Below are 9,347 nucleotides of genomic sequence, written 5' to 3' on the forward strand. Positions count from 1 at the left end.
AGCTACATACCTTTATAACTGGGGCTGCAGAATGTATTCTCTCTCATACTTCAGACTCTCCCCGCAACTAAAAAAGTGTCCTCTGTCCCCACCCCAGAGTGACACGAGGCCAGCCCCAACTCCCCTAAACCAAGAGCCCCTGGAACTACCACCTCCACTCCTCCTCCAAGGGCAAAGGAAACCTCTTTCTTCCGGCCCCCAGTTTCATAGAACTAGCCTCCTTGGTCTCCTCCAAGACACAGCAACTCGGAAATGGAGACCGGCCGAAGCCTGAGGCCTAGAGATGGAGGCAGGAACACAAGCTAGAGCCCCCTGCAATGACCCCCTGTCACTGAAAGCCTTAACTAAGGCAGGGCCAGCCCCCGACCTCCACTGGGCCAGGCCCGAGAGAAGCCACCTCCGCCCCATTGTTCCCCGCACCGAAGCCCAGGACCCGCACTCACCGCACGGCTGGACTCCCAGCAGCGGCTCCTCTCAGCTCCGGGAGACGGGGCTGGCCACAGCGCCCACCGCCTCCAGCACCGGCAACAGCAGCAGAGGCCGCCTGGCCGCCGCCACCTCCGCCCCACGGCCGGCTGCTACTGCTGCCTCTGCAGCAGGGGCCATCTTGTGCGTCTGCCGCCTCCCCCCGAGACTGCTCCTCCCTCCCGCGGCCTGCCCGGAGCTTCTTCCCCTTTCTTCCGCCTCCCCTTCCTGCCGCGGGCGTCCGCGCAGCGCCAGGGGAGAGAAGAGAAGCGGAGTCCCTGGCGGGGGCTACACCGCTCCCCGGCTAGGGACGAATGCTGCTAACAACGCCCTGGCTGCTTGGCTTCGCCCCTCACTCAGCCACCCCTTCTGGAGCAAACTGCCAAACAAAGCCCTTGAAGGCTGAAACCCCTTTGCTGTAGCCTTTCGCTTCCACTCTGGCTGTTCCCACGACGACAACCAGGCCCCTGCCCTTTCTGGGAAGGAGACACGCAGGTGAAACCGCCTGGCTACTCCCCTCCTCCTCTAGCAACACCACCCCCTCTCTCCCCACATACACACACGTATTTCCGAAGCGGGAGGAAGATTAACGGGTGCCCTTCCCCCAAACGCTTTCTTTCTTCCTCCTTGCCCAAACGTCACCCACGCTTTTGGGCAGAGGGTGGAGAAAGATTAATAGCTCCCCACCCCTTGTACTCTAAGGGAACCTTCCGTAAGTGGCGGCTTCAGCTGTTGGTGGTGTTAGGCCTATGGATGCCAAGTATCCTAGGCTGGGAGAGGCCAGTCCTTGGTTTCCTTAGGAGAAGGGCTATGCTGACACACCTTGTTATACTGCTGTTAAAATAATTTAGAACAAAGGTAAGATATTTCAGGGTCCCCCCGAAGGATTCCTTTGTCACATAATACCTCGCACGGCAAGCCTGGCTATTTGAGGATTTTAAAGTACTTTCCAAAAATTAATGACGCCTCACTGCATTAATTAGGTAGTAAATGTCCAAAGTTTAGAAGATTTAAACTGCTTTGTGAGAGCTAAATATTATTAACCACACCTCTGTTTTACAGATGCATAAACTGAGACATAGAGGTTGTGACTTGTTCAAGGACATACTGACAATACAAACCAACAGTCCTTACTGCCCAGTTGTGTGCTATAAATACTAAAAAAATCTGGACTTCAGTTCTGCAACTGACTCTGTGTGATCAGACCGCAGTGCTCACATGGAGTCCTGTTGACTTCAATAGGGTATTCAGACCCATTTGCAGGATCAGGGCCTTGTACTATTTCATTTCACTCTGTCCTTTCAGAAAGTTAATTGAATCACAGTGTATTTTAAAAGTGGGTTTAAAACACATCTTTATTCCTCCCCTTCTACAAATTGCTTTCTTACATAGGTGCTTCAGAGCTATTATTATACCACTCATGGACCAGGACCCCATTGCACTAGGCACTGTATAAACAAAACAAAAAGCCACTCTTTGCCCCAAATAGCTTACAATCTAAGTATAAGACAAGAGGCAACAGATGGATACAGTTCAACAGGTGCTAATAATTAGGCTTGGCAGAATTAGATTCTTTAATTAGTAAATAGCATTTTCACACACACTAACAGATAAATATTTCCATCAGTAACATTCAGAATCTACAAATAGGTAAAGTAAGGAAAATGTTGCTTGAGAATTTAGAGTTTCTCTTGAGGATAATTTATATATTTTGACATGAGATGTTGACAATTTGCTTTTTAATGGTTATAAAGCTTTAACCTCACTGTTTACTGTCATTAAATAATTATATGATCCCCCTATTATTTCCCATAACTATGAAAATTTAAATTGATACAATTCTAAAAAAAAAACCCACAATTTTGTGCAACTGTGAACATTTAAATAAAAATAAAAAATGCTTACAAATAAACTGTTATTTAAAAAAATGAATTTTGCCAATCCTACTAACAGTACAATTTTTTTTTTTTTGGTCCGTGTTAGGCATGATTGCCCTCTTTGAGAGAGAAGAGTCCCATGGACCTGGACTGATCACCTGCTGCCTAACTTAGGGGAAGGCACCTGGACCTTATAAGGGGTAGATAGCTACAGGTGAGTGTTGGCAGTTGCCTTCAGGGAGGAAGAATGCCCCTGCAGGGACCTGAATTAGTAGGGAAAGATACAGCGAGGGAAGAGAGGATTTGGCCTTCTTCACAGGACTTTCCCCCAGTAGTGGTTTCCCCCTGCTGACTCAGGGCCTTGTAGGTGCTTTCTTATTTCCCATGCATATGCTGACACCCACATACAGTGATTTTATTCTTTATAAGGCCTAAGTGCCTTTTCTTAAGCCCAACTGAGCAACAGATAATCTGTTGAGGGGCACTGGACCCTGCTCCCTCTTAAAGGGGCAGTCCTCACGGGACATTCAGCTTCCCTGAGCTGAATGATTCTAAAGTGTTATCCCTGTGGTAGTCTGTGCTGTTAGGGGGCCTGAAAAAGTTGTTGTTGTGTACAGCTTAATTAACTATGAATGTGTAATGAACCTGTTCACTCATTACGGGGGACTGTATTCATCCCCAGTTCAATATCTAGCCAGCACAGGACTCCAGAACCTCCTGAGTACAGGAAAGAGAAGGGCTACCTGAGGTCAGAAGTGGTGACCTGGCTCATGTGGAAGTACAATGCTTCATGTAAACAGAAGAAGGCTGGAGACAGCAGCCTGAGAGCTGGTCAAAGAGAGAAGACTGGAGAGCAGGTAGCCTTAGCGTTGGGTCAAGTCAGATGGTTGTAGGCACAGGGCTATTAGTATCTGCAGTAGGAGTATACACGGCTGTGGTCTGCAGGCAGAAGGATACTGGGAAAGGGTTACACTGGGACTCACAGGTCTGCTAGACACTTAAAAATTAGGTCAACCTAGCTATGTCACTCAGGTCGACCTAAACCCTGGTGTAGATGTGGCTGCCAACCAACTACCACCTCTTGGAGAGTTGGATTAACTACACTGAGGAAAAACCCCTTTCATTGACATAGGAAGCATCTACACTACAGTGGTACAATAACTGTGCCACTGTTGTCTAGAGATGCCCTTACTTTCATATCCCGGTACTGGACTGCCCTTATGGGCTGGATTGGGAATTGTTCTTTTGATCTTTGTGTTGTGACTTAAGCAATTGTACCTAGGGTAACTGCACTTTTTATTTTGGCAACTCTTGCAGAGGAATCTGCCCTGGCACACAAAGTGTGCAACTGTTTCTGAGAACCCACCAAGGACTAGAGCCTGAAGAGCCAAGTATTTGGAGCACAGACAGCACTTGCCTCCAAATCTGTGGTACACTCAGCATGCTATCACATACTTAGGGGTTGGTGTAGCCAACACACTCCGACACATCCTGCAGTAGGGTTGGTTACAGTAGTATCATTAACTGGAAAATTTAATTGACACGTACGGGTAAAATTTGAACAGTAGGGCTTACAAACAAACAGAGACAACAGTGGGCTTTAACAAATGGGGTTCTGAATTCTACGTTATATACAGTAGGATCTTCCTATGTTAACTACTGTTCCTGATTTCAGAATCTGGTGTGCCATCTTGACACAACTGAATATAATGTTTGCACAGATAATTTTATAAAAAATATCAAAATATTTCAGATTCAGGCATCACAGATAATTTTATTTGATCAATTTATTATTAAATGATCTTTTATCAAGTAGTTTATTATTTGTATTGTGGTAGTGCCTTGGGGCTAAGTATTGTAGACTCACATAACAAAAAGATAGTCCCTGCCCTCAAGAGTAATCTTTTCGATTTTCAGTTAATGCATGATTGTTTCCAACATTATATAGTTTTAAACAACTAACAGAAGATTTCCAACATATCTCATTTCTTGGAATATTATTACACTAAGTAATAGATCTCATCATGACATGTGTCCTGAATTTCAGCACACCCCACCCCATTAGTCTTAATTTAGAATTATAGAAGTAGGAGATGGAAAAGACCCATGAGGATATCCAGGCCATCTCCCTGCCAATGCAAGATGGTTCCCTATAGTGCACACTCTAGTGTTTAGTTGAGTCTGGTTTTAAATATTCTAAGCACAACATAATAAATTTTATTGTTAGTAAGATTTTCCTGTTACGCAACCTACATTTTCTTTTTTAATTTCTCCTGTAATCAGTGGTTCTCAAACTTTTCCATACAACAAACCTCTTTTCTATACAAGGACCACCCAGGACCCTCTTCCCATTGAGGTGAGATGTAGTTGAAGCCCCACCTCATATTCACCAGTATAGGAAGGGCAGAGTAGTTATGATCCCTTTACCCTTTTTCGGGACACCCTAGATTGTGAACCCATGCTCTAAATAATTCCTCTCCCTTCTGGATTTTAAATGTTCAGATATTTGTAGGATATCTTATCTCCTCTTCATCACAAATCAATCCTCTAACCTCCTATCATTTTTACTGCCTTTTTTATATTTTCTCCAATTTTCCATATCTTTCTGGGACTGAGGTATTCAAAACTCAGTGCAATGAGTTCCAGTTCCAGAGCATTATCAAATGAAGCATCCATTCCCTCCCCTGTGACATGATGTGTTTGCATACACAACTCAAAATAGCATTTGCTTTTGGCTATTGCCGTTGCCATATCTCACTGCAAGGTAATTTTTAATTTGTGATAATTTATTACCCCAAAACCTCTTATGATTCTGCCATGAGGTACAGGGTCTTCAAGGACCCAGAGTAAATTTTGATATTTGGTCCCACAACGTGATGTCTCACTTTTCCATTCCTTTATTTTCTTTATTTCTTTGAAAACAGAAAACCTGATGCAGTTACACTTCCAGTGTTTCATTTATTTGGGCCAACTAGCAGTGTTCTTCAGTCTCTGCTTTTGAAACTGATCCTGCACAAACATGTCTGACATATGGAGAATATGTTGAAGTTTTTTATAATGTTTTTGCAGGAGCTGAACTAGAGCATTTTAGCTATATAACTTTTTGACCATAACACAAAATGCTTCCGTTTTGGTTGTAAATGGCCTCAATAAAAACAAGCATACAGATTTTTAAAACTTAAGAGAGATTTCAGCTGCAAAAGAAATTTTAGCCAGGCATCTCAATGCTCCAAATGACCTGCAGTGCTGATAACAGGTTTAGAACTGAAAGATGTTCTAGAATTACATCAGAATGAAAGGCAAGGATCAACTGTCCTCTGTTCCAGTTGGCTGAGTGTTGAAAAATCCCAAATATTTAGCACAGTCAATATTCTAAACCAAATCATGTTATCAAAGACAACAAAATAAGACCCCAGTCCTGCTAACAGTTATGCATGTAGAAAAGGAGGACTTGTGGCACCTTAGAGACTAACCAATTTATTTGAGCATGAGCTTTCGTGAGCTACAGCTCACTTCATCAGATGTATACCGTGGAAACTGCAGCAGACTTTATATACACACAGAGAATATGAAACAATACCTCCTCCCACCCCACTGTCCTGCTGGTAATAGCTTATCTAAAGTGATCAACAGGTGGGCCATTTCCAGCACAAATCTAAACTGGCCATAGATGAGCTATTACCAGCAGGAGAGTGAGTTTGTGTGTGTATGGGGGTGGGGGGGATGTGAGAAAACCTGGATCTATGCAGGAAATAGCCCGACTTGATTATGTAAAGAGTTGTCACTTTGGATGGGCTAGCACCAGCAGGAGAGTGAATTTGTGTGGGGGGGTGGAGGGTGAGAAAACCTGGATTTGTGCTGGAAATGGCCCACCTGTTGATCACTTTAGATAAGCTATTACCAGCAGGACAGTGGGGTGGGAGGAGGTATTGTTTCATATTCTCTGTGTGTATATAAAGTCTGCTGCAGTTTCCACGGTATACATCTGATGAAGTGAGCTGTAGCTCACGAAAGCTCATGCTCAAATAAATTGGTTAGTCTCTAAGGTGCCACAAGTCCTCCTTTTCTTTTTGCGAATACAGACTAACACGGCTGTTCCTCTGAAACCTGTAGTTATGCATGTGTTTTACTTTAAGCATGTTTGTAAATGTTTTCAGAATCAGGGCCTAAGTAACTGCACTTTTCACAAAATAAAGCTGATAAAAGTAGAGGAGTGAAGCATGTTTACACACAGTGACATCATAATGAGAGTAGTCAACATCCATCTGAAAGTATGTTAATACCATACAACCATGATATAATTTAAGAAAGGAGAAATCATTTCTAAAGTGACTGGCATACTTTATATTTTGTAGCAATTTAAAAAAAGGAAAGGATGACAGCAATAATGCTCTGCACTTTGGGGTGACTGTTGATTTGTATATATCTTTATATATGTGATGGGGTGTCAAAAGAGTTATTGTTCCAGAGAGGCCAATTAACATACCAGGCTGCACCTGCAGGGAAAGCCAGGCTTAACTAAGGGAGAAGCCCAGCTTGGGAGGGGCTGGCAGAGGACTATAAACAGAGGAAGGTCAAAGCAGAAAGAGGTATATCTTTAACAGACAAGAATTTCAAAGTGTGGTCATGAAGGAACTTGCAAAGGAATAGTGAGAACTATAGACTAAGGAAACAAAAGGATGAAGGTTTTATGATATAAGCTCAAAAATCACTGATGATGAATTCCATAATTATGATTGAAAAAGTGAAGTAGTCAATTTTAGAGTATTAGCCAGTCATTGTACCTTAAATGAAAAGTTAAACTTATTAAAAAGACAAAAGGATGGGCTGAGTAATGTGCACAAACCCGAAGAAACTGTTGATCATGTTCTATGGCATTGTCCTATGGTAAGAAAGTTGCTTTATAAAAAAAAAAATGCATTAGCTTAGAATCAAAGATTTTTCCCCTAAGGGGACGAATGAGAATGTCAGGAAAATAGTGCTAAAAAAAGCCTTGCTGTGTTTTCTTAAGGATACTAGAATGAGTAAAAGGATTTTCGTTTTAAAAAGGGGCTCAAGATGAATGAAGAAAATGGTGGTTGTAACCTCCTACAATGACACTGTTGTGCTAAAAGTAAACAAAGATAAAGAAAGGGGGCTGCTGGGAGAGAGTCCATAGTGAATGGAATGAGAGAGAGAGACCAAAAAGGAAGCCCAAGAAGGAGAATAAGCCCAGGGATCCTCTCCTGACTAGAGAAGTCTGGTAGGAAACTAGGAGAGAGATTATCCATGGACCACAGGTTGAAAATCACTGTGTTAGGGGATTTGAGGGGAAGCCTGAGAGAAGGGTGAACCTAGAGAGGTTGTGGGGAAGAAGGCTTGAGAGAGACTGCATAGGAAGAAGTCCAGGGGTGCAACAGCAAAGTTGGATGAAACAACTCTTGAACAACTTGGCTTCTGATTATAGGGTCCATGGACTGGAACCCTGGTGTAAGGAGAAGGCCTACGTTCCCCCTACAAGCCACTGATATGGTGGTGTGAGACTGCAGAAGGAAAGAAGAGTGACAGAGACCTCTGACAAAAGGGAATAAGGACCACAGAGAGCAGGTTTGGGTCTAAAGACTTGATACAAGGTATTGGACATTGGTTTGTTGGCCTTTGTTACCCCAGAACGGGTGGACTTAAATCATGGCATGCATGGAGGACCAAATTATGGGAAGGGGTGGATTGCAGAACACCAGAGCGGCCATCAGCAGGGGATCCCAGATGTGGAGCGAGTCACTACGCCATACCCAGTCCCAAGGAGATACTTCAGTGGTGAGTCCCCCTTGTTACAATATTCCAATCTAGTTTTTCCTCTTCCTAGCTTATCAATCTCTCTCCAGATACAGGGTTTGTTTCTCATTTACACTAAAGCCCCTTTTCACCATTCAGGCAGTATAAAGGGGCTTTTGTGTAAATTACTGTGAGGCCTAGAATATATATCACTTATTTACTATCTGTAAAATCAATATTTTATATTGATTAAAATGTGTGATGTATTTTGTAATTCTGAGATGGAAGGTGTTAGATGTATGAAGTATTAGTATAGTTATTAAATTCTGATTTAGACCACCCTTCCAGGTTGGCCCTAGGACTGTCTCAAGTGTACAGTCATACACCATACCCTCCGTTGCTAAAACCCTCCTACACCTCTTAATTAGAAGCAACACAACCCATTTAACAGCCACACCCTATCACTTCGGATGTTATGCATTGTCATCTTCCAGAGATCCCACATATCTGCCTTCTTAGTAAGTCCCACAAAATCTAAAGCTGGGTCCTTCCTGTCTGGTTGCCGAGACGTTAGTGATGTGCACTGTTTTAATTCCTGATCTAACTTGTTCTGCAGCACTCTTGGTCCATGAAGGTGTATCCTGTGTCACTCAGCAGTGAAAACTCCCCTGCAGTCATAACAGACAAAAAACACACAAAATAAACAAAAAAACCACCCAAGAAGTCATAGCGCAAAAGAATGAAGGGCTGCAACACCGAGAATGTCCAAGTTTTGTTTTATATTAGGTGGCCATAGCAGTAACTTGTAGTTGACTTAACACACTCAATTGTTCTGGTGCCTTTTGCTGAAGTAACTACAGCATATTGGCCAATGATTCTGAATGCATACGCCAAGTGCTACATGCTGCTGCCTCTTCATGTTGCAAACTGCTAGCACTTGCACTATGGTTCCCTGATTTATTATGAAACATTTCCTTTTCTCCATATGCTACTAGCATGAAGTATGCACCCTTTATTTTTCTTTCCCTTCACCCAGTAGTGCTTATATTACAGTCTGTTCTGTTGTCCTCTCTTGTAAAATTATTTCTTCGTGCTTTGCATTAACACCATTTCCTTTAGCTCAAGACAAGGATCATTGGTTGGTGACTATAAAGGATTATGACAGTCTTAACTTTAAGGATTAATTGCAGCTGCTCTGCACGTACACATGATACTAAGCCTAAATATAATTTAACAATCCATTATTATTTT

At 42.9% G+C, this 9,347-nt stretch overlaps 1 protein-coding gene and 1 long non-coding RNA gene across 7 annotated transcripts in view; one reads left to right on the plus strand and one right to left on the minus strand.

Annotated features, from left to right (window-relative positions):
* RC3H1 (ring finger and CCCH-type domains 1) overlaps nt 1–713 on the minus strand; it is a 107,171-nt gene extending 106,458 nt beyond the window's left edge. For all 6 annotated transcript variants that reach the window (XM_048859594.2, XM_048859599.2, XM_048859597.2 and 3 more), the window contains exon 1: nt 444–713. The gene's annotated coding sequence lies outside the window, so the exon portion shown is untranslated. The remainder of the gene's footprint in view (nt 1–443) is intronic.
* LOC125640744 (uncharacterized) lies at nt 709–8,846 on the plus strand. The gene is made up of 3 exons (XR_007357888.2): nt 709–960; nt 2,449–2,556; nt 7,789–8,846. It is a non-coding gene; the product is annotated as an uncharacterized LOC125640744 (long non-coding RNA).
* Nucleotides 8,847–9,347: the final 501 nt, after the last annotated feature.

Source organism: Caretta caretta, chromosome 8, assembly GCF_965140235.1.
Source record: "Caretta caretta isolate rCarCar2 chromosome 8, rCarCar1.hap1, whole genome shotgun sequence".
In the NCBI taxonomy this organism is placed as follows: domain Eukaryota; kingdom Metazoa; phylum Chordata; order Testudines; family Cheloniidae; genus Caretta; species Caretta caretta.